The 20,800-nt window shown below is 40.3% G+C and overlaps 1 protein-coding gene and 1 pseudogene across 3 annotated transcripts in view; one reads left to right on the top strand and one right to left on the bottom strand.

Annotated features, from left to right (window-relative positions):
* The window catches only part of TRIM4 (tripartite motif containing 4), a 219,293-nt gene that overhangs the window by 51,819 nt on the left and 146,674 nt on the right, over window positions 1-20,800 (top strand). The gene's annotated exons all lie outside the window — the stretch shown is intronic.
* On the bottom strand, window positions 3,974-7,239 carry LOC100350298 (olfactory receptor 2AE1-like; annotated as a pseudogene).

Genomic DNA, 20,800 nt, shown 5'->3' with positions numbered 1-20,800 from the left:
GTGTCAATTTTGTTTATTTTTTCAAAAAGCAGCTTCTCGCTTGGCTGATTTTTTGTAGTTTTTTTTTTTTTTTTGATTCAATCCTATTGATTTCTTCTCTGGTTTTAATTATTTCTCTTCTCCTACTAGATTTTGGTTTGGTTTGCTGCAGTTTTTCTAGGTCCTTGAGATGCGCTGAAAGCTAATTTATTTGGTGTCTTTCCAATTTCTTGATATAGGCACCTATTGCTATAAATTTGCCTCTCAATACTGCTTTTGCTGTATCCCGTAAGTTTTGATATGTTGTGTTGTTGTCTTCATTTACTTCCAGAAAGTTTTTGATTTCTCTTTTGATTTCTTGAATTACCCAGTGTCATTCAGGAGCATGTTGTTCAGTCTCCATGTGTTTGCATACTTTCTAGGGTTTCCTGAGTTGCTAATTTCCAGCTTCATTCCGCTGTGGTCTGTGAGGCTGCATGGTATGATTCTAACTCTTTTAAATTTGCTGAGACTTGCTTTATGACCTAGTATGTGATCAATCCTAGAGAAGGTTCCATGCACTGCTGAGAAGAATGTGAAGTCTGTAGATGTAGGGTTGAAAGTTCTGTAGATATCTGTCAGATCCATTTGGGCAATAGTGTCGATTAAATCTGCTGTTTCCTTGTTGATCTTCTGTCCGGATGATCTGTCTATTTCTGAGAGTGGAGAATTGAAGTCCCCCAGTACTATTGTATTGGAATCTAAATCTCCCTTTAAGTCCCTTAACATATCTTTTAAATAGACCGGTGCCCTGTAATTAGGTGCATATACATTTATAATAGTTACATCTTCCTGTTGAATTGAACCCTTAATCATTATATAGTGCCCCTCTTTGTCTCTTTTGACAGTTTTTGTGTTAAAGTTTATTTTGTCTGATATTAATATGGCTACACCTGCTTTTTTTTTTGGTTTCTGTTGGCATGGAATATCTTTTTCCAACCTTTCACTTTCAGTCTGCATGCCTCTTTGTTAGAGAGATGTGTTTTTTGTAGGCAACAAATAGTTGGGTTGTGTTCCTTGAGACAATCAGCCAATCGGTGTCTTTTAACTGAAGAGTTAGGACCATTAATGTTTAATGTGACTATTGATATGTAGTGACTTTGCCCTGCCATTTTCCCGGAGATATTTTCTAGTATATGCTTGGAGCTTCCCATGCTCTTTTACTGGTAGGTTTTCTTCATTTACCTTCTTTCATATTGATGGCCGTGTTTCTGTGTTTCTGAGTGTAGCACATCTTTAAGTATCTTTTGCAGGGCCGGACGAGTGGCCACAAAGTCTTTCAATTTCTGTTTGCTATGAAAGGTCTTTACTTCACCTTCATTCACAAATGATAGCTTAGCAGGATATAATATTCTGGGCTGGCAATTTTTCTCTCTTAGCACCTGTGCTATGTCTTGCCATTCCCTTCTAGCCTGTAGTGTTTCTGATGAGAAGTCAGCTGTGAGTCTGATTGGAGATCCTCTGAGAGTAATCTGACGTTTCTCTCTTGCACATTTTAGGATCTTTTCTTTATGTTTCACTGTGGTGCGTTTGATTACAACGTGCCGTGGTGAGGATCTCTTTTGGTCATGTTTATTGGGGGTTCTGTGAGCTTCCTGTACTAGGATTTCTCTGTCCTTCTCCAAGCCCGGAAAGTTCTCTGCTAGTATCTCACTAAAAAGGCTTTCTAATCCTTTCTGTCTCTCCATGCCTTCAGGAACTCCTAGAACTCGAATATTGTTTTTTTTTAATAGTATCCTGTAGATTCCCAACAATATTTTTTAGATTTCTAAATTCCTCTTCTTTTCTTTGGTTTAAGTGTATGTTTTCCTGTGCTCTATCTTCTAAGTCCGATATTCTCTCTTCTGCTTCACCCATTCTGTTTTTAAGGCTTTCTAATGTGTTTGTCATTTGATCTATTGAGCTCTTCATTTCATTTTGATTTCTCTTCACTATCACACTTTCCTGTTCTACTAGTTTCTGCGTTTCATTTTGATTCTTCCTTAAAATTTCATTTTCACAAGAGAGATTTTCAATCCTGTCCAATAAGGATTTCTGTAGTTCAAGGATTTGCTTTTGAAAACTTCTAAATGTTCTTATCATAAATTTTTTGAAATCCGTATCTTGCATTTCTTCTATCTCATCATCTTCATAATCTTGGCTTGGGGTGTTTTGTTTATTTGGAGGCATCATAGTGTCATTGTTGATCTTGTTCCCTCGATTTCTGTGTTTGTTGCTTGGCATAGTTAATTCTTCTTTTGTCACTGTGCGTTTTTTAAAAAAATTTTTTTTATTTTATACTATGTCTGTGTTAAGTGGACTGCCTGCTGTTGGAGGAGCCTTGGAGGCTTGAGATGGGTGTGGCCTGAGAGCTCTGCTTGGTTCTTCCGGGTTATGGGTGTGCAAAGGTGCCACCCTCAGGTTATGCGTGGTAAATCTCTATTTATTTATTTATTCAGGGGGTAAGAAATACCACAAGGCACGGCTGTGCAGAATTGATGGTGTTTAGCTTCCGATCTCTGGCTTCTACCCAAAGAGTCTGTGCTGGCTCTGTTTCTCCTCCGGACTCCCACTGGGTTGCCTAGGCTACTGAATTGTAGTGACTCAGTTCCTTAGCTCTCCCCTGTTGTTATGTAAATCCAGAGAGGGGGCCTGCTCTTTGTCTCTTGCAAACGCTTGCAAACTCTTGCAAGCCTTGCAGCCTTGCAACCTTTGCAAGGTTGTTGGAGAGAGAAACCCCCCACCTTTTTTTCCTTCTCTCCGGTAGTGAGTCTGGTGCACTTTCCGGCTCCCCTCTAGATTCTGACCGCCGTTTCCCCGCCAATGTCTCGGGTTATTGAGCTCACCTCCCCTTCCAGCGCTGATGTGTGGACTTGGAGCGCTGGGTGTCCCAACTCTCCCCGCTGGTGTCTGTGTGAATGCACTCCCCTTCCTGCACTGGCGTGCAGACCCTGCGGCTCCCACGGCTCGGCTTCCGCGTGGTGGGCGACCTTGTTCTCCTAGTAGGTCCTCCGATTCACAGCCACTAGATCCAGAAGAGTTCCTCTGCAATTTTTTCCTGGTCCTTTTTCTGAGGCTACCGTAACTCCACTTTTATTAAACTAAATTTTCCTGGACTATTGGTGCGTGCCCTCACTATTCCGCCATCTTGGCTCCGCCCCCAGATCCACTTCTGATCCAGCTCTCTGCTAAGGCCTAGGAAAGAAGAAGATGGACCAAGTCCTCGAGCCTCTGCATCTGCCTGGGAGACTCTGAAGAAACTCCTGGCTCCTGGCTTTGGATCAGCTCAACTGCAGATATCACAGCCATTTGGGAAGTGAACCAATGGATGGAAGACGTCTCTCTCTCTCTCTTTCACTCTCTCTCTCTCTCTTTCTCTCTCTCTCTCTAACATCTCCCCCCCAGCCTCTCTGTAACTCTGCCTTTCAAATAAATAAATAATCTTTAAAAATTTTACTTGGGAGGAAGAAAGATAGGGTGGGTATTTAGGGCTCCAATCTGCTGGCTCACTATCCAAAAATCTCAGAATGGCCAGGACTAGGACAGGCTTAAACCGGGAGTCATTAACACAGTCCAGAACTTCCATGTGGGTGGCAGCGACCTGACTACTTCAGCCATCATCTGGTGGTTCACAGGGTCTACATCAGAAAGAAGATGGAATTAGGAGCTGGAACACCAAACCTCATGCCAGCTCCAAGTGGCATAATTTACACATCTTTTAGTAAACTCAAATAATAATGGGTAATAGCTTTTATATCTTAATCATACTATTTTTCTAGAGAGCCATTAGTCATATTACATCTTCTTTCAAAAGAATATTTTTTTAAAAAATTTTTCCCATTGTCTCTAAAGGATTCCAGAAAAGTGCTCTATGGTGCTTGGGTACCTGACACCAAGTTAGGATAGTGGAATTCTGTGTCAACTACATCATTCTCACGTACTCAGAGACTGAGAGCATCAGATCTGGGTACTTGGAAACTATCAATGATTTAGCTAGAACAGTTTAAGAAGCTTATTCCATCCACTCTGTCGTTGGGGAGATCATTGTGGTCACTGAGTGCTAACAACTCTCCTCAGAGCGTTGGCTACATCCTTATTCCGAAGAGTATAAATCAGAGGATTCAGCGTGGGAGTGATGATGCTATAGAACACAGATCCAACTTTGTCTTGCAGTGGAGTGCGCTGGGATCTGGGCCTCATGTATGAAAAGATGCAGGCCCCAAACCACAGGGAAACCACGGTGAAGTGAGAGCTACAAGTGGCAAAGGCATTTCTCTTACTTCCAGCTGAACGCATCTGAATGACACTGTAGAGGATGAAGATGTAAGATGTAGAAACCAGGATGATGGGGAGGAGGAGAAGTAGGACGGTGCTGATTACGCTGTGGTCTCATAAACAGTGATGTCACCACAGACCAACTTCACATCAGCTGGAAACTCACAGTAGAAGTGGTGGATCTTCCGAGGCCCACAGAAAGGGGAGTACATCAAAATCATTGTGTGGATTAGGGAGTTTATGCTTGCCCCCAGCCATGATATGCCAGCCATCATCAGTCCCACCATTCTGTTCATGAGCACAGAATAACGTAGGGGGGTGACAGATGGCAACATAGCGGTCATAGGACATGAGAGCTAGGAGAAGACATTCAGCACCACCTAGAGACAAATAGAGGAAGTGCTGGATTGCACAGCCCACAAAGGAGATGGACTTCTTGCCAGATAGGTAGTTGGCAGCCATCTTGGGGATGGTTGTGAAGACATGCATCAAGTCCATGAGGGAGAGCTGACTGAGCAGGAAGTACATTGGTGTATGAAGCCGGGGATCCACACAGATGAGGAGAATGGTTAGGGTGTTGCCACTTACTGCAATGAAGAAGACCACCATGGTCAAGGAGAAAAGAAAAAAGTGGGTGAGGGAGTCATCAAAGAGCCCTTCAAGGATGAAGTCTGCCAGGGAGGTCTGATTCCTCTGCCACATGTCCCCTTTCACAAACCCTGGGGAAACAGGGAGTGGAGATGAAATATGATACCAAAATAGTAGGGTCTAGAATGTCCGAAGAAAAGTACCTTTTCATGGAAGAAAGAATTCCTGGAGAATTTTTTCTCTATTTCTAAGGATTCAACAACTCTAATAATTAAAAGAAACTTTTTAAAATAGAGTCAGTGATCATTTAAAAGTTTTGTTCATAAATATGATCACTCTGCAATTTCAGAATATCTGGACTCTTTTCAGTACCACCTTCCAGACAAGGGTCTCTTCTCATCATCCAAAGTAAATAATTTACATAGAAAGACAGATACACAGAGATCAGCACAACAGATGTGTTTACTGGCTTGCTTATGCTATCACCCTGAGTTTTAGCAGGGATGCTAAGCACTAAGAAATTTCTACACATACAAACACATGTAACAGATTTTATAACAGGACTTTGACCTTACACAATTGTGCAAGCTGATAAAATAATCTATGTAAAGCTGTCACCTCTGTGTCTGATGTTACAAAAGAAGATGGTTTGATGCAAAAATCCTCAACCAAATGCTAGCTAATCAAATCCAACTCATCAAAAAGATCATCCACCTAAAACAAGGGGAAATTTATCCCAGGGATACAAGGTTAGTTTGGCACATAAAAATCAATAGACAATACATCACACTAACAAAAGGAATAAAATTCATATGATTATCTCAATAGATGCATAGAAAGCATTTGATAAAACACAACACCCTTTCATGATGAAAAAACATTGAAAAATTAGGTATGGAAGGAACATACCTCAACACAATCAAAGAAATATACGACAAACCACAGCTAGCATCATATTGAAAGAGGAAAATAGGGAAGGATTTTCACTAAGATCCAGACAAGCATATCACTTTAACCAATGTAAATGAGTTGTATATTGTCTCTTAAAAAAAGCTAGAAGATGGGGTTTTTAATGCTTTTACGAAAAGAAATGTTAAATGTTGTAGGAGATAGGTATATTTACCATGACTGTACATTAAGCAATATACATTGTATATTTGTATCAAAATATCACATGACACCCTTTTAATACATCCAATTTTTATGTCTGTTTAAGAGATTCTTAATAAAAAACTAGCATACCTCAAAAAGGAAGATTGACATAAAGAGTGGAAGATCAGGGGAAGGCTGGAATCCACAAGCATGAGCTCATTAGCAGAAGAATATTTGTTCCTGTTACATCTGGAATTGCTGCTGTGAGTCTCTTGCAGAATCTGGGACCCATCTTATGGAGCTGGACACACAAATGGCCCAGAAGTCAGAGAAGCTAAAGGAGAAACCCGAGGAAAACAAGTAGGCGTGGGCCCAGTTACTGCTTCACACCAGTGAGGCAAATACGATTAACAACCACCTGTGTAAACTACACTCGACTGCTTTCCTTCAACCCAGTAGCTCTCCCAGGGTTCTCCTCTATGACCCACATTAATCACAAACAAAAATAAAGATTCTGGGGACCAGCATTGAGGCCTGGCAGGTAAAGTCCCTGCCGGGAACAAAACCATCCCATATGAGCTCTGGTAGGAGTCCCGGCTGCTCCATTTCCACTCTAGCTCCATTCTAATGCACCTGGTAAAGCAGCAGAGGATGGCCCAAGTGCTTGGTCCAATGGACCCCCATGGGAGAGCCAGGAGAAGCTCCTGTCTTCTGGCTTTGATATATCCAGATCCAGCCATTGCAGCCACTTATGGAGTGAACCATCAGATGGAAGATCTCTCTCTCTCCCTGTCTCTGCCTGCCTCTCTCTCTCTCTCTCTGACTGTGTCACCTTTCAAATAGACAAAAATATTTTGTTAAAAAACAGAGATTCTGTAAAACATAAACAGCTGACACATCATAAAAGCACCAAAGTCCATCTTCTGGCAATCTGGCACATATACACATCTCCTTAACTCTTGCTTAATCTCCAAATAATACAACAATCAACTGCTGAATATGATCCAACCATCATGTATACAAGAAACACAAGCTAACCCTTTCCACACAAGAAAATACAAAGTTCTTGTGTGTTGGGGGACATTCCCCTAACACATTCATATGTTCCCTTTTATATCCTGTAATTTAAAAACAAAAAACTTTGGTAAATATACATGACAAATAGTCTAAAAACAAAAAGACTCATTACTATTACCCACAGAATGCACCATCCTATCCAAGTGCTAATCTGTTTTGGAGGTCAATCTCGTTTTCCAAGTCACACTTGTCACTGCCCCCTGAGAAAAGAAGAAATAGGGTGTGGATAATCATTATGTGAGGGCTCAGCAGAGTCCATCCAGCTACAGCCACCTTGAGAACTCCTGGTTTGAATTGGCATAGCTCTGGCCTTTGCAGTCCGTTGGGGAATAAACCAGTGGATGAAAGATCTCTCTCTCTCTCTGCCTATCCTTCTCTGTGTAACGCTGACTTTCAAATAAAATAAATCTTTTTTTAAAAAAGGTAATGGCCCAAAACTTTAAAAAAATTATCATTATAACTAAAGAGCCCAAGGTCTCATCTTGGAGGCTGTCACCTCACACTGTTATTTCAGGTTCAGCATCTACAGACTAAGAACTCAACTTCCCCCATGCTCCTCCTGATCACCACATGCTGTCAAGACACCCACATCCTGTCCTTCTATACAACTATCCATTGCTTTACGTATTTTTCCTCATTACCATCCATCTTTCTCCATAAATCTTACAGTCCAAGTTATGTATCTCTTTCCACGTTGGGGAACTTTCCTAGTAACTTCCCATTCTAATTTGTGGCACTTGAGTGACAGGATTTTCTCCACTTTCTCAGGAAGCATTTGCTATTGGCTGATCAAAAATCATCCTCCAAATGAAGGGATAAGCTGACCATACCTGGTTTCTGTCAAAGTTTCCTGGATACCTTTACTCCCAACATTATCTTACCTGGAACTTCCTCAGCAGAGGCTTGTGGGCAGAACAAGTGCAGCAGTGAAACAGAGGGGAGGACAGCACACAATGGCCCAAACCTTAATTACTGACCATCCTACTAAGCCTTTCTCTGATTCTCTCATCAGACTTCCTTCTCCAACCCTGAAAATCTACACTTACAGGAGGAATATTTCCCCCAATAAAGTCACCATGGTTTGCAGTAATTATTCAAGATGAGAGGAGCACTGAGACATGTGATTCTGTAACTCTCTCACAATCTGTACTCAGATGTTGATCTCCATCTGCATACAGTAGGAGAAATTAAGTGAACTTATTTAACCCCAACAGTTGGACCTTCGAACCATGAAGATGTTTCCTCTGGCTCTAAATATATATATTTGAGCCATCTCTGCATTCCAATATGAGAGAACTTGGAAAACAGAAATTTCCACTAATACTGCCTGATTAAGAAGCTAAAGCAGCTTATTCATCATTCTGTCCAGTGTCAAAAGAAAATCTGTTTGGGATTTTCTATTATTTTGGATCTCACAAGAAAAACATCTCTTCAGAGCTTTACAACTGCTTCTCTACTCGATAAAAATTTGTGTTATGCATTCAGAAAATCCCCTTCCTAATTGCATCAATGTTTCCTCAATAGTAATCACAGAGGTTAGAAGGACAACATGCGTGGCTTGAAATTAGACAATTAGAAGAGAAGAAGAGTATCATCTGTGAGACATGAAACATCCCCTTAGCCCAGAGGGACCCTGTGATGTCAGCTGAAGCAAACCCAGGACATTAAATAAAAGACCTAAGGGAATCTCACTCAGAGGACATATCTTGGATCTTTCCTGGAGACTATTACCTAAGAAGTCAATTAGTCTGTGCCACCTGCATTGGGATAAGCATCTCCTAAGGGGGTTCTTAAAGTTGTTTGTAAAAGTTAGGGGAGTGAGATATTTTGAGGAGTGTCACTCTGAAGAAAACAGGAAAAGTATCCTCCCAGGGGCCAATTAAGTATGCTGAGTACTAATTCCTAGAGTTCCAGGTTGTTTTTCATGGTGGAGCTTAGATCTCTCTAGCCCCTTTCCATCTGACCCTTTTGAGAAGACAGTGTGAGAAAGATCTAGCCTTTCTTGCCCACTAGCCCCTTTTGAGAGTCTTTCAGGCACTCTATCATTATATCCTGTTTAAAAAGTAAATACACAAAGACAGGCAATCCCTGCCCTAGTGTGTGTCATAATCCAAGTTTATACACCACGTGAACGTAACATGTCAAGAGACTGTAGACAAAGAAGTAAAAGAATATGGATATTCTCATATCTACTATCATCCTCATAGCCTGCTCACCCTCTCTAGTATAATGACATGTTGAGCTATTTTTTCTGTACCTCAACTCAGATACTGAAGTGTTTTGGCTTCACTGAGCTTACCTTAGTTCTATATTGTTGCTTATTATTTCAGTATATTTAAGGTACCATCACTTTCTTCAAAACCCATTGCCAGCTTTTACCTGGGTTCTCCTTTACAACAGATTATACTATCTCTCTAGGTAAGAGAGATACATCTCTATGGCACTTATCTCAGTCATTCATTTATTTGATGAGCACTTGCTATGTTCCAAGTCCTATGTTAGGTAACATGTGTACTGGGATTAATAAGGAAGCACAGTCCTTTTACAATAGGACATACCACAATACAAAAAAAGTGTACCAAGTTGTTAAGGTTTCTGTTAATCAATATTCTTCAATGCAAGTGACTTGAAACAAACATTATATTATCTTAAGGGATGGGGAGGGGTCCAGAATCACAGCAATGAGTGAGGGTAGAGCTGATTTCAGAATATTTAGACCAAAGAATGTCAAATGTGAATACATTCTTTCTCCATTGTTCATCTCGACTTGTATCTCCACATTGACCTTTTTCTCTCAGACATCTATACCCTGAAAGTTCATATGGCGTCCAGAAACTCCTATTCCACTCTTATGACTCAAAATTCAATACTTTGGGGCCAGTGCTGTGGTGTAGTGGGTAAAGCCACCACCTGTAATGCTGGCCTCCTATATGGGAGCTGGTTTGTGTCTCAGCTACTCCTCTTTTCAACAAGGCTTTATCTGGGTGGCCAAACCTGAGCAATCACCGTGTCACCACTGTATTAGCCTGGGTCATAGAGAAATTTCTTTATGCAGCATCTGAAGGGAAGAACAAGATGTCACCTAGTAAGACTCCAGTGGTTATCTCCCCACAGACACACCAACATGGACAGCTTTTCACATACCAAACAACTCTCACAAACACGAAGGAATCCAGGAGAGAGAATACAGTACATGGTATTAATACAGCAAGGAGAAAAGATATGAAGAAACCATGAGGGAGTTGACATAACACCCCTTTCCCAGGCATAAGTGATGTAGCATGGAGAGACAGGCTTCTCTTTAGTAGAAGACGAAGGGAATAAATCCAGACCTTGACATGAAACACAGTACCACACCTGCCAGAGTGAAACACAAGGCCCAAGTGGGTCCCAGAGCCCCTTCCTCCAGGCCAGTACTGAGAACCTGGACCGTCTTAGCCAGGAAACCAAAGGGCTTCCTCTACCACCCCATTCCCAAACAGAGGCAGTCAGCAGAGCGACACTCCAGTTGCTCAGGAATAGGCCAGGGAGGTAAGCAAAGGATTGTGAGTTGGAGCTCAGTTCTGAACCCACTGCAATGAGATTCAGCACCAGATATCAACCAAAGTCTTCCATCCACAGGTCACTGCTCACTATTGGAGCCTCTACACCTAAACTGTCATCAGAAAGAGAACTGGTGGGATTGATTCATGTTTTCACCACCAGCCAAATGTGAACCTGGTATACACCACCAAAACGGTGCTGGGTCCTGAACATGTGCCCTGACTACCACATTCACAAGGAGACTGCAACTGAACTCTCTCTGGACCATAGACACACACCAAAGTAAACCCTTATTCATCTCAAACCAGTTTTATCCCTACAAACTGCAGCAGACTAGTCCACTGTGTCACTTATACACACAGCTGACAATGATCAAGACAAAACAAATCACTCAGAGACTACACTCTGGGGATCACCCAGAACCAAAGCCAAAGCACAGGCCAAGTGATACCCTGCATTCCAGCTAAACCATAAACTCCTTTACAGTAAAACTATCCTATAAAGAAGAAGGGACAAATACACCAGATGGGCAGACGTCAGCGTAGATACAGCAGACATGAAGAAGCAAGGTAGCATGAAACCTCTGAAGAGCCCAATACTCTTCCAGAATCAGATCCTGAACTGAAGGAAAACATATGAAATGACAGATAAAGAATTTAAAATAATGATGGTGAGGAAACTCAATGATATGCAAGAGAACACAGTATGCAGATTGAAGAGAAAAGGAAATCAATGAGTAACATGAATGAAAAAAACTACTAAGGTGATACAAGTCATTGAGAAGACCCAAATAGAAATTTTGGGGTGAAATCTTCAGTGAAATTAAAAATATGATTGATGGCTTTAATGCCAAAATAGACCAAGTGAAGGAAAGAATTCTAATTTCAGGGACATGAATTTTGAAATTGTGCAATCCAACAAAAATCGAGAAAAAAATGAAAAAGAATAAACAAAATCTATATAAATATGGGAAAGCATCAAATGACCAAATATGTATTACAGGCACTTCTGAAGGAAAAGAAATGGAAAAAGGCATTGAGAACCTGCTAAATGAGATAATAAGTGAAAATTTCCCATGTCTCAAAGGAGGACATATAGATACAAGAAGCTCAAAGAATCCCAAGCAGAGTCATCCAAAAAAGGTAATCTCCAAGGCATAGTGTTGTCAAATTGTCAGAAGTTAAAGACAAGGTGAGAATCCTAAAGACAGTAAGAGAAAGTGTCAAGTTACATTTAAAGGAAAACCAATTAGATTAACATCAGGAAAAGTGCTTCTGGGGGGAGCTCCAAGATGGCGGAATAGGGAGGGAGCACACTGATAGTCCTGATAAAGACTGTTTAATAAAAATGGAGATACTGTAGGTTCAGGGAAGAGTTAGGGGAAAAACAGCAAAGGAAACTCTTCTGGAACTAATGGGAAACGGTGGACATATGTGGAGGGCACGGGTGCCTACAGCTCGGGACCCCAGCTGCCGAATCTGCACCAGCGCTGAAAAGGGAGGTGAGGCAAAACCTAACTAGCCTGAGACACTGGTGAGAAAGCAGAAGGAAGAGCCTAGAGGGAACAAGGCTTGAAGCCCCATGTGTGAAAGTTCACCAGGCTAACTAGAGGAGAGAAAAAAATAAAATACTAAAAAAAAAAAAAAGGAACTGGTACAGACACAATTCTCTCTCTCCATTCACCTTAAAAAGGTGAGCAAGACAAAGAGCAGGCACCATTTTGTACATACATAAAAGCTGTGCCCGCCATCAGCCAAGCAGAATAATCTGACTCTGGTGGGGAGAAATAACAGGAGGTTAGGACCTAGTGAATGTATGGAGCTAATGAACTGAGACAGTGGAAAAAAAAAAAAACAGGGTGTGTGAGAGAACTCATGGAGTACCCAAGACGTGAGTACTATCGGGAGATGCTACAAACTCGGTAACCTTGGCAACCCGGTGGGAGATTGTAGGGGAATTTGAGCTTAAACTGAGGACTGCACAGATCCTCCATGTGGTCCTTGGGACAGAGCAGACGAATGTTATAACCACAGGGGCCAGAGCTCAGACACTGACTGCCTTCAATACTGCTCAGCTGTGCGGAATTACCTCCCTTCTGAATAAGAGAGAGAGAGAGAGAGAGAGAGAGAGAGAGAGAGAGAGAGAGAGAGAAAGAAAGAAAAGATTTACCATGCCTAACCTGGGTGTATCACCTTTGGCACACCCTTAACACTGAAGAACCAAACAGAGCTCTTTGCCCACACCCATCTCAAGCCTCTAAGGCTCCATCAAAAGCAGACAGTCCAATTAATACACTCATAGTATAACAAGAAAAAAAAACACCACAGTGAGGGGAGAAGAATCCATAATGCCAAGCAACAAACGCAGAAACCGAGGAAACAAGAACAAGGAAGACATTATGATGCCCCCAAATGAACAAGAGACCCCAAGCCAAGATTATGAAGATGATGAGATGGAAGAAATGCAAGATATGGATTTAAAAAATTTATAAGAACATTTAGAAGTTTTCAAAAACAAATGCTTGAGCTACATAAATCCTTACTGGATAGGATAGAAAATCTCTCTCCTGAAAATGAAATCTTAAGGAGGAATCAAAATGAAATGCAGAAACTAGTAGAACAGGAAAGTGTGATAGTGAAGAGAAATCAAAATGAAATGAAGAACTCAATAGATCAAATGACAAACACATTAGAGAGCCTTAAACACAGAGTCAGTGAAACAGAAGAGAGAATATAAGACTTAGAAGACAGAGCCCAGGAAAGTATACAGTCAAACCAAGAAAAGAAGAGGGAATTAGAAATCTAAAAAATATTGTTGGGAATCTACAGGATACTATTAAAAACCCAACATTTGAGTTCTAGGAGTTCCTGAAGGCATGGAGAGGGAGAAAGGATTAGAAGGCCTTTTTAGTGAGATAATAGCAGAAAATTTCCGGGTTTGGAGAAGGACAGAGACATCCTAGTACAGGAAGCTCACAGAACCCCTAATAAACTTGACCAAAAGAGATCCTCACCACGGCACGTTGTAATCAAACGCACCACAGTGAAACATAAAGAAAAGATCCTAAAATGTGCAAGAGAGAAACGTCAGATTACTCTCAGAGCATCTCCAATTAGACTGACAGCAGACTTCTCATCAGAAACCCTACAAGCTAGAAGGGAATGGCGAGATGTAGCCCAGGTACTAAGAGAGAAAAATTGCCAGCCCAGAATATTATATCCTGCCAAGCTCTCATTTGTGAATGAAGGTGAAATAAAGACCTTTCATAGCAAACAGAAATTGAAAAAATTTGTCGCCACTCGTACAGCCCTGCAAAAGATGCTTAAAGCTGTGTTACACACAGAAACACGATCATCCATATTAAAGAAGGTGAAGGAAGGAAACCTCACAGCAAAATATCACAGGAAGTTCAAAGCATATATTAGAACTTATCATTGGCAAATGGCAGGGCAAAGTTACTATTTATCAATAGTCACATTGAATGCTAATGGCCTCAACTCTCTAGTTAAAAGACACAGATTGACTGAATGGGATAAGGAACAAAACCCATCTATTTGCTGATTATAAGAAACACATCTTTCCAACAAAGATGCATGCAGACTGAAAGTGAAAGGTTGGAAAAAGATATTACATGCCAACAGAAACAAAAAAAGGGGGCATAGCCATCTTGGTATCAGACATCATAAACTTTAACACAAAAACTGTTAAGAGAGACAAAGAGGGGCACTATATAATGATTAAGGGATCAATTCAACAGGAAGATGTAATGATTATCAATGTATATGCGCCTAATTACAGGGCACCGGTTTATTTGTTAAGGGACTTAAAGGGAGACTTAGACTCCAATACAATAGTACTGGGGGACTTCAGTACTCCACTCTCAGAAATAGACAGATCAACCGGACAGAAGATCAACAAGGAGACAGTAGATTTAAATGACACTATAGCCCAAATGGATCTAACATATCTACAGAACGTTTCATCCTACACATAAAGAATTTACATTCTTCTCTGCAGTACATGGAACCTTCTCTAGGATTAACCACATAATAGGCCATAAAGCAAGTCTCAGCAAATTGAAAAGAATTAGAATCATACGATGCAGCTTCTCAGATCATAGGGGAATCAAGTTGGAAATTAGCAACTCAGGAATCCATAGAGCATATGCAAACACATGGGGATTGAAAAACATGCTCCTGAATGAACACTGGGTCTTAGAAGAAATCAAAAGAGAAATCAAAAACTTTCTGGAAGTAAATGAGGATAACAATACAGCATACCAAAACTTATGGGATATAGCAAAAGCAGTATTAAAAGGAAAGTTTATATCAATAGGTGCCTACATCAAGAAATTGGAAAGGCACTAAATAAATGAGCTTTCAATTCACCTCAAGGACCTAGAAAATCTGCAGCAAACCATACCCAAATCTAGTAGGAGAAGAGAAATAATTAAAATCAGAGAAGAAATCAATAGGATTGAATAAAAAAATTACAGAAAATCAGCCAAATGAGGAGCTGGTTTTTTGAAAAAATAAACAAAATTGACACCCCATTGGCCCAACTAACTAAAAAAAGAAAACCCAAATCAATAAAATCAGAGATGAAAAAGGAAACGTAACAACAGACACCACAGAAATAAAAAGAATCATCAGAAATTACTACAAGGACTTGTATGCCAGCAAACAGGGAAACCTATCAGAAATGGATAGATTCCTGGACACATGCAACCTACCTAAATTGACCAGGAAGACATAGAAAACCTAAACAGACCCATAACTGAGACAGAAATTGAAACAGTAATAAAGGCCCTCCCAACAAAGAAAAGCCCAGGACCAGATGGATTCACTGCTGAATTCTACCAGACATTTAAAGAAGAACTGACTCCAATTCTCCTCAAACTATTCAGAACAATCAAAAAAGAGGGAATCCTCCCAAATTCTTTTTATGAAGCCAGCATCACCTTAATCCCTAAGCCAGAGAAAGACGCAGCATTGAAAGAAAATTACAGACCAATATCCCTGATGAACATAGATGCAAAAATCCTCAATAAAATTCTGGCCAATAGAATACAACAACACATCAGAAAAATCATCCACTTAGACCAAGTGGGATTTATCCCTGGTATGCAGGGATGGTTCAGTGTTTGCAAATCAATAAATGTGATACACCACATTAACAGACTGCAGAAGAAAAACCATATGATTATCTCAATAGATGCAGAGAAAGCATTTGCTAAAATTCAACACCCTTTCATGATGAAAACTCTAAGCAAACTGGGTATAGAAGGAACATTCCTCAATATAATCAAAGCAATATATGAAAAACCCATGGCCAGCATCCTATTGAATGGGGAAAAGTTAGAAGCATTTCCACTGAGATCTGGCACCAGACAGGGATGCCCAGTCTCACCACTGCTATTTAACATAGTTCTGGAAGTCTTAGCCAGAGCTATTAGGCAAGAAAAAGAAATTAAAGGGATACAAACTGGGAAGGAAGAACTTAAACTATCCCTCTTTGCAGATGATATGAATCTTTAGGGAATCCAAAGAACTCTACTAAGAGACTATTGGAACTCATAGAAGAGTAGCAGGTTATAAAAAGTAGCAGGATATAAAATCAATGCACAAAAATCAACAGCCTTTGTATACACAGGCAATGCCACAGCTGAGAAAGAACTGCTAAGATCAATCCCATTCACAATAGCTACAAAAACAATCAAATACCTTGGAATAAACTTAACCAAGGATGTTAAAGATCTCTACGATGAGAATTACAAAATCTTAAAGAAAGAAATAGAAGAGGATACCAAAAAATGGAAAAATCTTCCATGCTCTTGGTTGGAAGAATCAACATCATCAAAATGTCCATTCTCCCAAAAGCAATTTATAGATTCAATGCAATACCAATCAAGATACCAAAGACATTCTTCACAGATCTCGAAAAAATGATGCTGAAATTCATATGGAGACGCAAGAGACCTCGAATAGGTAAAACAATGTTGTACAACAAAAACAAAGCTGGAGGCATCACAATACCAGATTTCAGGACATACTACAGGGCAGTTGTAATCAAAACAGCATGGTACTGGTACAGAAACAGATGGATAGACCAATGGAACAGAATTGAAACACCAGAAGTCAACCCAAACATCTACAGCCAACTTATATTTGATCAAGAATCTAAAACCAATTCCTGGAGCAAGGACAGTCTATTCAATAAATGGTGCTGGGAAAACTGGATTTCCATGTGCAGAAGCATGAAGCAAGACCCCTACCTTTCACCTTACACAAAAATTCACTCAACATGAATTAAAGACCTAAATCTATGACCCAACACCATCAAATTATTAGAGAACATTGGAGAAACCCTGCAAGATATTGGCACCGGCAAAGACTTCTTGGAAAAGACCCTAGAGGCACAGGCAGTGAAAGCCAAAATTAACATTAGGGATTGCATCAAATTGAGAAGTTTCTGTACTGCAAAAGAAACAGTCAGGAAAGTGAAGAGACAACTGACAGAATGGGAAAATATATTTGCAAACTATGCAACTGATAAAGGGTTGATAACCAGAATCTACAAAGAGATCAAGAAACTCCACAACATCAAAACAAACAACCCACTTGAGAGATGGGCCAAGGACCTCAATAGACATTTTTCAAAAGAGGAAATCCAAATGGCCTACAGTCACATGAAAAAATGTTCAAGATCACTAGCAATCAGGGAAATGCAAATCAAAACCACAATGAGGTTTCACTTCACCCCAGTTAGAATAGCTCACATACAGAAATCTACCAACAAGAGATGCTGGCGAGGATGTGGGGAAAAAGGGACACTAACCCACTGTTGGTGGGAATGCAAACTGGTGAAGCCACTATGGAAGTCAGACTGGAGATTCCTCAGAAACCTGAATATTACCCTACCATACAAACCAGCCATCCCACTCCTTGGAATTTACCCAAAGGAAATTAAATTGGCAAATGAAAGAGCTGTCTGCACCTTAATGTTTATTGCAGCTCAATTCACAATAGCTAAGACCTGAAATCAACCTAAATACCCATCAACAGTAGACTGGATAAAGAAATTATGGGACATGTACTCTATAGAATACTATACTGCAGTAAAAAACAATGAAATCTGGTCATTTGCAACAAAATGGAGGAATCTGGAAAACATCATGCTGAGTGAATTAAGCCAGTCCCAAAGGGACAAATATCATATGTTCTCCCTGATTGGTGACAACTAACCAACCACTAAAAAGGAAACCTGTTGAAGTGAAAGGGACACTATGAGAAACAGTGACTTGATCAGCCCCTGTCCTGACTGTTGATGTACAATTTAATCATTTTCCTTTTTAGTATTTTTTGTTCTAGTTAATACTATTGGTTGAACTCTGTAATTAACAAACAGTTATTCTTAAGTGTTGAAATTTAACTGAAAAGTGACCCCTGTAAAATATAAGAGTGGGAATAAGAAAGGGAGGCGATGTACAAATTGGGACATGCTCAATCGGACTTGCCCCAAATGGTGGAGTTAGAAATGTGCCAGGGGATTCCAATTCAATCCCATCAAGGTGGCATGTACCAGTGCCATCTCACTAGTCCAAGGGATCAATTTCAGTTCACAATTGATCACACTGATAGGTCTCAGAGTCCAAGGGATCACACAAACAAGACTAGTGTCTGCTAATACTAACTGATAAAATAAAAAAGAGAGAGAACGATCCAATATGGGAAGTGGAATACACAGCAGACTCATAGAATGGCAGATGTCCTAAACAGCACTCTGGCCTCAGAATCAGCCCTGAAGGCATTTGGATCTGGCTGAAGAGCCCATGGGGGTATTTTAAGCATGGAAAGCCAAGACACTGTGGCAAAAAAAAACAAAACAAACAAAACAAAACAAAATAAAAAACCATAAATGAAAGATCTCTGTGAGTGAGATACCAGTAGAAAGAATGGGCCAATGGGCCATCAAAGGAGGAGGTACCTTTCTCTAAAGGGAGGAGAGAACTCCACTTTGACTATGACGTTGTCTAAAGAAGATCGAAGTCAGTGAATTCAAGAGGCTTCCATAGCCTTGGATACTCATGACTACAGCCTATGGAGATTTCTGTCACCATAAACAAGAGTGTCAAATAATTGTTAAGTCAACAACAGGAGTCACTTTGCACTTACTCTTCATGTAGGATCTCTGTCCTTAATGTGTTTCCAATGTGAATTAATGCTATAACTAGTACTTTAACAGTATTTTACACTTTGTGTTTCTGTGTGGGTGCAAACTGATGAAATCTTTACTTAATATATACTAAATAGATCTTCTGTATATATAGATAATTGAAAATGAATCTTGATGTGAATGGAATGGGAGAGGGAGCGGGAGATGGGAGGGGTGCAAGTGGGAGGGAAGTTATGGGGGGAAATAGGCATTGTAATACATAAACTGTACTTTGGAAAATTATATTTACTAAATAAAAGTTTAAAAAAAATGAATCTTGATGTGAATGGAATGGGAGAGGGAGTGGGAGATGGGAGGGGTGCAAGTGGGAGGGAAGTTATGGGAAGGAAGCCATTGTAATTCATAAATTGTACTTTGGAAATTTATATTTACTAAATAAATTGAAAAAAAGAGAATTAAATGAGAAAAAGTTCATACTGTGCTTAGAATAGTTTTGCACAGAATGAACATTGGCTGCTATAACTTCATTATCTTAAAAGGCAAATGTGATTTTAATCTCACTACACAAAGGTAATGAAAGAATATTTTGTTAATTTTGTTCACAGGCATAAATGCAAATCCTCAGATATTTTCCAACATAGAAAACAAAACAAGACACTCTGGTCTGTTGTTAAGACTTTCCACTGTATTTATATGGCATATTGAATTCATCATTTCTGTTATTTCAGATTGATTTTTCTTTGATATATCTATCTACTGGTAGAATTTTTCAACCAGGTCATATATGGTATTTATTCCTTTGGGACTGGCTTATTTACTAAGTATGATGTTTTCTAGTCTCATCCATTTTCTTGCAAGGGACCAGATTTCATTTTTTAAAAGATTTATTTGTTTATTTGAAAGAGTACAACAGAGATAGACAGCAACTGAGAAAGAGAGAGAAAGGATCCATCTTCCATCCACTGGTTCATTCTCCAGATGGCCGCAGCAGCCACAGCTGCGCTGATCTGAAGCCAGGAGCCAGGAGCTTCTTCCTCATCTCCCATGTGGGTACAGGGGCCTAAGGACTTGGGTCATCTTCTACTCCTTTCCCAGGCCATAGCTGAGAGGTGGATCAGAAGTGGGGCAGGCAGGTCTTGAACCGGTACCCATATGGGATGCTGGTGCTTCAGGCCAGGGTGGTAACCTGCTGTGCCACAGTGCCAGACCCCGGATTTCATTTTTTTTAGTCCTGTTTATCATTCCACAGAGTAAATATCCCATAATTTCTTTTTTGAAGGGTCTCCCACGTGGGTGCAGGGACCCAAGCACTTGGGCCATCTTCTACTGCTTTCTCAGGCCATAGCAGAGAGCTGGATTGGAACCGGATCAGCCAGGACTAGAATCAGCACCCATATGGCATACCAGCACTGCAGATGGTGGAATTTACCTGCTAAGCCGCAGGACTCTCTGCTCCCGTAATTTCTTTAACCAGTCTTCCATTGAGGGGGCATTTAGGTTGATTGCATCTCCTAGCTATTGTGAATTACCTTTACCCCAATATCCTGCCATCATTTGTTGATGTTGATATCTGTAGAGAAACTGTCCTAACCAGAGTGAGGGGAAACCTCATTGTGGTTTTGATTTGTATTTCCCTGATTGCTAGTGTTCCTGAACATTTTTTCATGTGTCTGTTGGCCATTGGGATTTCCTCTTTAGAAACATGTCTGTTTAAGTCCTTGGTCCATCTCCTAACTGGGTTGTTTGTATTGTTGTTGTGGAGTTTCTTATTCTCTAGATATTCTGGTTATTAATCTTTTATCAGTTGCATAGTTTGCAAATAATTTCTCCCATTCTGCTGGTTGCCTCTTCACTTTCCTGTTTCTTTTGCTTACAGAAGCTTCTCAGTTTGAAGTAATCACATTTGTTAATTTTGGCTTTGACTGCCTGTGCCTCTGTGTCTTTTCCAAGAAGTCTTTGCCTGTGTGAAGGTCTTGCAGGGTTCCTAAATGTTCTCTAATAATTTGATGTTCTCGGGTCAGAGATTGAGATCTTTAATCCATAATGAGTGGGT

This window comes from Oryctolagus cuniculus, chromosome 19, assembly GCF_964237555.1.
Source record: "Oryctolagus cuniculus chromosome 19, mOryCun1.1, whole genome shotgun sequence".
Classification (NCBI taxonomy): Eukaryota; Metazoa; Chordata; class Mammalia; order Lagomorpha; family Leporidae; genus Oryctolagus; species Oryctolagus cuniculus.
The sequence above is the reverse complement of the archived record's forward strand: the minus strand, read 5'-3'. Positions and strand labels throughout refer to the sequence as shown.